Below are 10,712 nucleotides of genomic sequence, written 5' to 3'. Positions count from 1 at the left end.
TGCAAAAAAGGTGTGGTTTGAATGAAAATGGTCCTCATTGGCTCACTTGATTGAGTGTTTGGTTTCTAGTTGGAGGAGGTGTGTCACTGGGGGTAGGCTCTGAGGAGGTGTGTCACTGGGGGAGGCTCTGAGGTTTCAAAAGCCCACACCAAGCCTAGTCTTTATGCTTCCAACTGTGAATGAGATGTGAGCTCTCAGCTACTGGTCCAGAACAAACCCTGCCCGCCGCCATGCTCCCTGCCATGATGGGCAGAGACTAACTCTCTGAAACTGTAAGCAAGTCCCCCAATTAAATGCTTTCTTTTATAAGCTGCCTTGGTCATGGTGTCTCTTCACAGCAATAGAAAAGTAATGAAAACAGAAGTTATAATTGATGCTGCAGAAGGATGCTGGCTTCAGAACGACCTCAGGATTCTATTTTCTTACACAAGGTTCTGGGCTGTTCGCACGCTGCTGAGTGCCTTTCCAGGCAGTTTTCTGACTCATTAGACCAAAGTTCTTCAAGAATAGTCTCCTGTGGGTACTATAAATGAGAGTATATTTAGCTTTTTTGAGGTGAAACCATGCCATCTGGGAATCATTGTAAATGGCTGAATTAAATACAAGTGAGAAATAATTGCACTTGTAAATTAGAGCAGATAAACGGAAGCATTAGGAGTTTATCTTAAAGTGGTGCTTTATATTTTTCACTTAACTATGGAAACTTTTTTTTTAATTTAAGTTTTTTTTTTTTTAATTAAAATCAAAACTTCAAATGGAAGTCCTTGGTCTCCAAACACCGTTCATAAATCAGGGGGTTTGCCACCACTTTGCTGTCACAGCAAATGCAGCTGGCCCCTTGTGCTTTGACTCATGCTTGCTCCTGCAACAGTGAGTTTCTAAACCTCTAAATGTGTGATACAAACAAAATAATGAGCACTCCACCCATCCTGCTTTACCGAAATGAACATTGTAACATACGCTTTAGATCCCAACCAGATCCCTGCAGTGCTGAGGACGCGTGTGCTTCTCCAACCCAGCTCTCCTCGTTCCCTGCCCAGAGTTTTCACCACACCGTGACGATGCCTAACTGAAAACTTGAGAGTTAACCGAAAATAGCTCCATGAAACGGAGTCATAGCGTATGTGCTGTTCTTGTATGTGATTTAACTCATGTGCTTGTTGGTCCTGATCTTTGGCACAAATACTAATTTTTATTTTTTTTACATTTATTTTGTATCTGAATTTGTATTTGATTTGAATGAAAATGGCCCCCATACAGGGAGTGGCATATTAGGAGGTGTGGCCTTGTTGGAGGAAGTGTGTGTGTGTGGGGGGGACGACTTTGAGGTTTCAAATGCTCAAGCCAGGTTTCAAGGTTCACTGCCTCTTCCTACGGCCTTTGGATCCAGATGTAGAACTCTCAGCTACCAGTCCGGCACCATGTCTGCCTGCATGCCAGCATGCTTCCCACCATGATGATACTGGACTAAACCTCTGAACCTGTAAGTCAGCCCCAATTAAATGTTTTCCTTTATAAGAGTTGTCTTGGCCAGGTGGTGGCGGCACACATCTTTAATCCCAGCACTCAGAAGGCAAAGGCAGATGGATCTCTGTGAGTTCGAGGCCAGCTTGGTCCACAGAGCTAGTTCCAAGACAATCAAGGCTGCGAGCGTGCACATGCATACACACACACACACACACAAATATCCTGTATCGAAAACCAAAGAAAAATAAATTAAAAAATAGATAAATAAAAAGAGTTGTCTTGGCCATGGTGTCTCTTCACAGCAATAAAACCCTAGGCCAGTCTGCATGTACAACATACATACGAAAGAACAACTTGCCGCACTCGGTTGGCCACACGCTGGACTCTGTGGATAGTGCTCAGGTGGTCGGGGTTGGCAGCACCCACCTTCAGCTGCCGATCCATCCTGTTAGCCCTAAGTTGGTCCTTTAAATTCACCTGTACCTGCTGAGGGCATTCTGTGTTCAGACGCTGCATTTACCCTGTGGCTGTGTGAAGATGTCTCTACCTCGTTCTTTTATCCAAAGGTGTCACCTGTGTCGCCTGAAGAGCAAGTGTGTCTTGTGCTGGCTACATAGCTTGGGACTCTTTGGATGACTTTGTAAAATAACAGATATCATGAATGTGTGATGGTAATAGAGTTCATTGTTAAATAGGACTATAGTCAATATCAACCCTGTAAACACACATGGCATATAAATATTTGAGGTCGGAAGGCAAGCAATGGCTATTTTTATTAATTTTGTTAATACTACCTACAGTCGTGACATTAGGTGTTATTCTCATTTGGAATAAGAACTGGAGGTCCTACCTGAGATATGTGAAGGACTGGACATTGGAAATAATATTTGCCTAAGAAGGTCCAGTTTAGTTAAGCCAAAATTTAACCCCTGTTATTTTGACATCTTCTCGACTAATCGTACACGCTAACATTAGTTGACAACTGCGTGTGAGCATTGTGTTGCTTCATTGTTTTGACCCCGTGGCCATTGTGAAGGTGCTGGTCCCTGCCATTCACTGGAAACTTCCCACATCTAACCCTGACCTTTCCTAGACACTAGAAGCAAAAGTGAGCGGTGAAGGAATAACTGCGTCGTCTCTCCAGGCACCCAACTCAATTCTGCTGCGTCTGGTCATCACCGCAGAGCTGGCCCACACCCGGAGTTAATCGGCTGACCCAGAACATCAAGTAGGACATTGTGGAGCACCTTTCCCTAAGGACGTATTTCAGGTGGTTCTCTAATGACCCCTGGAACTTGACTGCCTTTTGCCAAAAATAAACTGAAACTTAAGCATTCATGATGCTATAATTTGTTTCATGTGACTATGACCCTGAATCTGGGTCACAGATCACTTAACTGTCTCTGAGCCATTGTTCTTGTTCAGGTTCGTTCTTCCGGACATCTGGCAGCCTCTTTCACTTGCTCAAGTCCGTTCGTCTCTGGCTTGTTTATGTTTGAGAGCAGTTGTTTCGCCCAGTATGTCCACAGCAGAAAGATTTGTCTCCTCCTTCATGCCTGGCCGTTTGGAAGGAGAGTATCTTTACAAGCTATTTACTCCTCCTCCTGCCATCTTTTTATGCGACCACCAGGGTGCCTATGAAGCAAATGCCAGGTCCTTATCAGGCCACACTCCAGTCATCATCTGGTTCCTAACTCTGGCAAGGACGTATGGTTCCATAGGCGAATCCTTGGGCGTTTGTCTACTGGTTTCCTTTCTGTGGGTCACTGTTGTTGTTATTGTTTTAGGTATTTCTTTTTAATAAATTGATTTGTTTGTTTATTTGTTTGTTTTGCAGCCTGCTGCAGTTTCCCTCCTCTGCTCTCAGTCCCTCCCCCAATCCTTCCACATCCCCAGCCCCCAATCCACTCCACCTCCGTTTCCATTTGGGAAAGGCCAGATCTCCCATGAGTATCAACAAAACACGGCATATCAAGTTGCAGTAAGACTAAACACCTCCCTGGGTATTAAGGCTGAGCAAGATTAGAAGTCCCACAAAAGAACCCAAGCTATACAACTGTAACATATATGTAGAGGGCCTAGTCAGTCCCATGTAGGCTCCCTGGTTGTCGGTTCAGTCTCTGTGAGCCACTGTGAGCCCAGGTTTGTTGATTCTGTAGGTTTTTTTTGTTGTGTCCTTGAACTCTCTGGCTCGCACAATCCTTTCTCCTCCTCTTCTGCAGGATCCCTGAACTCCACCTTATGTTTGGCTCTGGGTCTACATCTGTGTCCATCTCTAGCTGGATGAGGCCTTTCTGATGACAATTGGACTAGCCACCAATCTGGTCACAGGAGATGGCCCACTCAGGCTACAAATTTGCTCTTGCTAGGAGTCTAAGCTGGGATTGTCTTAATAGATTCCTGGGAGATTCCCTTGCACCAGGTTTTTATCTGACCGCCCCCCCCCCACACACACACATACACACACTTTCCAGTAGTCTCTTTCAGTTACTCTTCCCCTCGAGGGGATCCTTCTATCTCTCTTCTTCCTCAGAAGGCAGAGCAGAGCAGTAGTGATGCTTGTGGAAGTGGCTGATTATTGCTTGTGGAGATCAGGCTGGGGAATGCTGCTTTTCTTTTCTTTGTTTTTCAAGACAGGGTTTCTCTGTAGCTTTGGAGCCTGTCCTATTCGTAGCTCTTGTAGACCAGGCTGGCCTTGAACTCACAGAGATCCACCTGTTTCTGAGGTGTGTGCCGCCACCACCCAGTGGAATGCTGCTTTTTTAACTGGCCTATTTTAGATTTAGAATTGTAGCATCCTTAATCCATTCAAGTGCTGTAGGCTGGAGGAAGTTCCTGAGTCTCACAAGCTTTTATTGCATCTTCAGTACCATGTGACTGAGTTAAAGTGACACCATCTCTGGGATTGTGCATTGAAAGGGTTTCCCTGTCCTTGTTGAGCCAAAGCCAGCACACTTCCGGATGCACACATCTTCTAACCATGTTTCAAGGCTTCAGGTTTTTCTAGGAAGAGTATGAAGTTTTCTGGGTCCCACTCGGAAACCTTTCAGTTCTTCTGAATTTTGCCATCTACTGAAGGTAAGAGAATCGTTAACACCTTTTCAAAACAGTTCAAACTTCCCTTAGCCTGTGGACAGACAGTTTCCTGGAGTATAGTCACCGCTATTGGGGTATCAACAACAGACCAAAGAAATGATTTCACTGATTCTGGCTTTGGGAACCGTTGAGTTTATCAGGCTTACATAATGGAACATGGACAACCCTAAAACACCTGTGTCCCCAGAAGTCCCAAACAAACATGGTTCACACCCACTCGAAAGCTACAAAGACAGAGGCCCCTTTGGTTAACTATTTACCCCCACCCCATCCACTGAAGCGCTCCCTGAAACCGTGTATAGCTGAGCAGTTTCTTGGAGGGAGGTTACTGCTACCCAGGAGGTGGGGCATGGCTGGACTCCGGGAAGTCTTTGATGCCCCCCCCCCCCCCGCCTCCTATGGACGAATGAGAACAGGTCCAGTCTTGCTGAGGTCTCTTGTCATTACTCTACCGCCAATGATTCAGATACTAACAACTGTGTTGCCTATGCTCACGGGCCAGCATTCTGCAGCAACCTCACACTTTAAAAAACAAAAGAAGAAAGGAAGAAAGAGATGTTAAAAGCATGACTAGCAGCCCTACACGATACTTCAGAAGCTCCTTCCCGGCAACTGAAACCTCTGATTGCTGGTCATTTCATAAGCACTTTTCTAGATGGATACCTGTGTTCACCGGTATTTGCTCAAACACGTATGCAAAAGTCAGTCCCAAGGGAATCCTCTCGTGTAATGTAATAATATATATGTTTTATAATTCTACCCAGTGATAGATGTGGTGTTGGATTATTACAGAAATCTGTGTATTAAAGAATAACAGTGGGTAGGAGACATACCAACACCCGACAAGCGTTGGAGCACATAAAGATAAATTCTCCTGCTTCATCCTCGTACTGAGCTTAGTAGTATGAGACCCACTTGGCCAGTGAGAAAATGGTGAAAATTAGTGTTGTTATTTTTCTTTCTTCTAACACTTCATGCAGGATCTAAATTTGCTACACTTCCCTCGGGGCTAGTAGTGGAATCTGCAGGCTGTTTCTGTGAGGCAGACTGATTGCCAGCTACTCTGCTGGCTTGATTCATCGCTGCAATAAACATGTTTTCGAGGTGCCCCTGACCTTTGCCCCTGGAACCATTGGCTGTACTTGCTAAGACCAAGGGGATGCAGGAAGTGGGAGGAGGTAAAAGCAAACTATGAGCTGTAGACGGATCTTTCTTTGGGTCACCTGCTCACAAAAGACGGCACGGAGACTTGTTAATTATGAAAGCTCAGGCTTATTTTAGGTTTGTTCTTAACTGGTTCTCTTTTTCAGTAATTTATTTACTTTTATTTCATTTGCATTGGTATTTTGCCGACATGTCTGTGTGAGGGTGCCAGATCTTGGAGTTACAGACAGTTGTGAGCTGCCGTGTAGGTACTGGGAATTGAACCTGCGTCCTCTGGAAGAGCAGTCAGTGCTTTTAACTGCTGAGCCATCTCTCTAGCCCCCTAACTAGTTCTTATAATTTAAATTAACCCTTATTTTAACCCACATTTTAATCTATGTTCTTTACATGGCTCGGTTACCATCACTCTGACTGCCCATCCTGCTTCCTCTCCATCTGACTTGCGACCCCCGCCCCCTTTCTTATTCCCAGAGCTGTCTGTCCCCAGAAGTCCCACCTAATTTTTTCCTGTCTAGTTAATGGCCATTCAACTCTTTATTAAGCCAGTCACAGTGACACATCTTCAGTGTAAAGGACTATTCCACAATGACCAGAGCTTCATGGATAACCTCTTCGGTTTCTTCTGTCTCCCGAGGCAGCTAACTGCCTAGTCTAGAAGGTTTTTTCAGTCAGTCAAGGGGTGGGACAGGTTCCTTGCTTCTTTTGTCTTATTGCACTTACTTACATTGGGGGTGGGGGTGGGGAATGTGTGCCACTGTGCCCATGTGGAAGTCAGAGGACTGCTTGTGGGAACTGGTTCCCTCCTCCACCATGTGGGTTGGAACTCATTGTTGGGCTCGGCAGGAAGTGCCTTTACCCTCTGTGCCATCTTGCCGATCCAGGTCCATTGATTCTTGTATTAAACCATATCATAGAGTTGTCTCTGAAGTTTCTCAGAGCAAGGCACAATTCACACCTTGTTGGAACTTTTAAAGCAGGGTGTGATCCATACCTTGCTTTGAGGCCAGACACAGCTACATTACAGCACAGGCTTGTTTCCCCTTTTATTGGCTTTATAACAAACCTGTCAGGGCAATAACTGGGAATTTAGCATGAGATTAAGCAGAGATAAAATATGACAGGAGCTCATATATTTTATGTGCACACTGTGCATGTGCTAATTAGGTCTTATCCCTGATTCTATATATCCTCGGGAAGTTCTCAGAGAAGGAAGATGTCTATATTTGATGGGTTCCGGGACACAGCTGTCATCGACGTAGGCCAGACCTCACAGCCTCATTCCTGAAGCTCAACTGTTGATTCTGTAAAGCAGGTTGGTTGAGCGCAGCAGTGGCAGCTGGTAGATGCCTTACCCAAGAGTCAGGATGCAGAATTTAAGGATAGAAGAGCCAGGGCCTTGCTACCAACTTGCCATCTGTTGTACATGTTGACCTGTGTCAATGATCTCCACCCTACCCCATCCCCATATAATGGAGTATGTCCCCTCTGCCCATTTTAGTAGCTGTGTGTGTTACAGTAAATGCCACTCCACCTCTCCACTGTTGATATGAGTAGAGTCTTGTTACAGACTTTTTTACACTGCTAAAAATTTTACACTGCTAAAATTATTGCCCAGTTGGAAGACTCGAATATAAAACTTGTTTTCCCAGCAATAACTCCACCTAATACGTGGTCCCACGTGGGGCTTTACGCTGAGTAAGGAAACTTCTAAGGCAGATGAACAGTGCAAAAGGCAAAGCAAAAAACTAGAAAAGTCTCCAGCTGGCGCTGACTAAATCAGGCTACAGACAGGGGCACAAGCAGACTCTCTGAAGGTTGTCTATTATAATATTATAATTCATTGAAATGATGAAATGTACATCCAGTTGGAGAATTAAGACGCTAATGTGATATGTGAATCATGACATTGTATGAAGACTTACATGCAATAGACGAGCACAAGAAAGCCTGTACTATGCCAATGGGCCAAAAAGCCTCTGAATTCCACTCTTTTCTGATAAAGATGCTATTCAGTTATTTTGCCCCCTCCTTCTCATTTTCGGTACAGGGTCTCATGTAGTTCAGCTGGCCTTGGACTTGGATCCTCTTGCCTCATTCTCTTCAGTGCTGGGATTACAGGCATGTATCACCATGCCTAACCTTATTTTGTCTCCTTTTAAAGTGAGTTGTTCATTAGTATTGAGATATAAGTGTTCTTTATATATTCGGGCTATAAATACTTTACAAGATATTGTAGGCCGGGCGATGGTGGCACACGCCTTTAATCCCAGCACTTGGGAGGCAGAGGCAGGCGGATCTCTGTGAGTTCGAGACCAGCCTGGTCTACAGAGCTAGTTCCAGGACAGGCTCCAAAGCCACAGAGAAACCCTGTCTCGAAAAACCAAAAAAAAAAAAAAAAAAGATATTGTAAAATATTTTCTCCAAGTTTGTGGCTTCTTTTAGTCAACATTATCTTCATGGATTTATTTGTGTTTCATGAGCTTTTCATTAATTCTCATATCCTACTATATGAATACAATTTATTATCTTGATGGACATTTGGGGTACTTTAAAAGTTTTGGCTCCCCAAATAGTGCTGTTTTTTTGGTGAACTTTTGTGTGCATTTTCTATGCATACAATTCTATTCAGAGTGGAATTTTGAGGCTGTAGAGAAAATATATGTTCATCTTTGCTATATAGAAACTCGAAATCTGGCATGTTCCAAAATCCCTCCTCGAGTGCTGATAGAACATCACAAGTAGAAATGTCACATCAGACCTTATGTAACAGGCCACAGTAAAACCACAGGCACCCTAAAACTATATATAATTACCTGTGTATATAAAACAAATAAGCTTTGTGGTTAGGGTTGGATCCTTCATGAAATTTTGCTATGGATATGCAAATATTCCAAAATCTGGGGGCGGGGGATCCAGAATCCGAAATTGTCTGGTCTCAGCATTTTGGGTAAGGAAAATTAGGAAGGAAATCTCTGTATCGCTAAACAGTTTTCCAAAAACAGTTTGTCAGGATGTACTGCCGCCAACAATATGTGAACATACCATCCGACTGCCTTTCTGCCAGCATTTGGTTGCCATGTCCAGCAAGGCTCCAGGATGGACCTGACTGGTGAGGAATGAAGAAAAGACAGATACACGGATGCACAGACAGAAATCTGGGTTCAGGTGAACTGGACTCTGATGGAGAAACCACGGCACCCAAAAAGCTCGGTTTGTTAATTATACAGAATTGGATGGAGAGGTAGGGTTACTGCACACCGCTGAGCAAGGGGGCAGGATGATTACAAACAGGTTGTGCATAGAGCTGCACAAGGGGCAGGTTGAGCTGATCTGGACAGGAGCCGTCTCTGTAGGGGAGCAGTGTTCAGGTTGTAATTATCCAGGGAGAGAAAGCTAGGGTGGACATTTTCTGCACACACTGTCTATACATACATACATACATACAGAGAGAGAGAGAGAGAGAGAGAGAGAGAGAGAGAGAGAGAACACCATAAGGCACTAGGGTCCCTGCCATGGCTGTGCCTATGCCAACAACACACATTCTCTCAGGGCTTCACACGCTCAGGGCTACCTCCACTCCCCCACATCTTATATTCTTCTTTTAACCATTCTTGTGATGTGCTGAGATCTCTCAAAGAGGGCTGAATTTGCATTTCTTGGATGACTAAGGAAACTGAAGCCCTTTCCCAGCAGGTATTATATAATGTCTTTTGTGACGAGCCTGGCTGCTTGGTTTCAGTTTGCTTGTTGGCTGTTCCTTGTATTGATTCGTCCCCTATTCGAACTTTCAGACTTTACTGTTTACCCTTGAGATTCTGGATTCTGGAGTCGTCTTTAACCTAGGGTGGGAGGGGAGGGTCGAAAGTTCCATTCCAGAAACTTCTCAGTTCCTCTTTCTTGAACTATTTTTCAGCTTACATTTCACTTTTGTGTGACTCTTAGATGCATGCTGGATCCTTCCAGTGCGCTGCCCTTTTATTCCTCGCAGGCATATGGGTCCGTGTCTGTGTGCTCACGCACACGTGGAGGCCCAAGGCCAACCCTGGGAGAATTCCTCCATTTCTCTCTGCCTTAGACACTGAAGCAGGATCTCGCAAACGAACCCAGAGTTCATCAGAATTGCTAATGTAAATAGCCAGCTCACCCTGACGATCCCCATCTTCAAACACAGGAATTACAGGTGGACCTCCACAGCCAGCCAGCATGGATGGGTTCCTGGACTCCATTCTCCCATCCTCACATGGGCCTGGAGTCCCGAGCCATGTCCCCATCCCAAGTCAGTCCCCAACGACTTTGCTGTTTTTCTGTACTTTTCTGTACAGCCTCCCTCTGGTGCTCTCTGAGCAATTACCTTACTGCTATTTATTTTGCATTTTTCCAGCCGAGCTAGTGCCCCGGTCCTTATTTATGTTTAACTGTCCTTTTTGAGATGGGATGTTGGTTGTTGCCCAGGCTGATTTCAAACTCCCAGATTCAAGGGAACCCCCGTTCTCCCCTAGAGTTTTATTACAGGTGCATGCCTGTATGGCTGACTTACTGCATCATCTTAACCAAAAGTCTAATTATGCATTTTAAGTTTTATGTCCTTCCAGATGAGAGGCAACATTACTGAATTTCTATGAACCCAAGTTCACCTATCTGAAAAAAAAATTATTAAGGCCTTTTAATTCTAAATATATTTACCCTATAATCGATGACTGTATCCATGTTCGCTTGGCTAATTTGGGGAGTAGGAGACTTTGAATCTCTACTTTCTGATTCAAGAGTTGTTTCTGTCTCACTTGGCAGAGAATCAAGGTATCTAATCCTTGGCACGGCATATACACCCATTCTAGATAGCCATGGAGATTTCTCTAATCTTCCCTGGACGCAGAACTGGCTCAGATGCCAAATTTTGAAATTCCATACATAAAACCAGATAAGATTCTGAGAGTCCAACCCCTCTGATGTGGAAGTTGAATCTTAGGCAAAGAGCAAAGGGTAGA

This window comes from Chionomys nivalis, chromosome 8, assembly GCF_950005125.1.
Source record: "Chionomys nivalis chromosome 8, mChiNiv1.1, whole genome shotgun sequence".
Classification (NCBI taxonomy): domain Eukaryota; kingdom Metazoa; phylum Chordata; class Mammalia; order Rodentia; family Cricetidae; genus Chionomys; species Chionomys nivalis.
Note: the sequence above shows the minus strand (reverse complement) of the source record.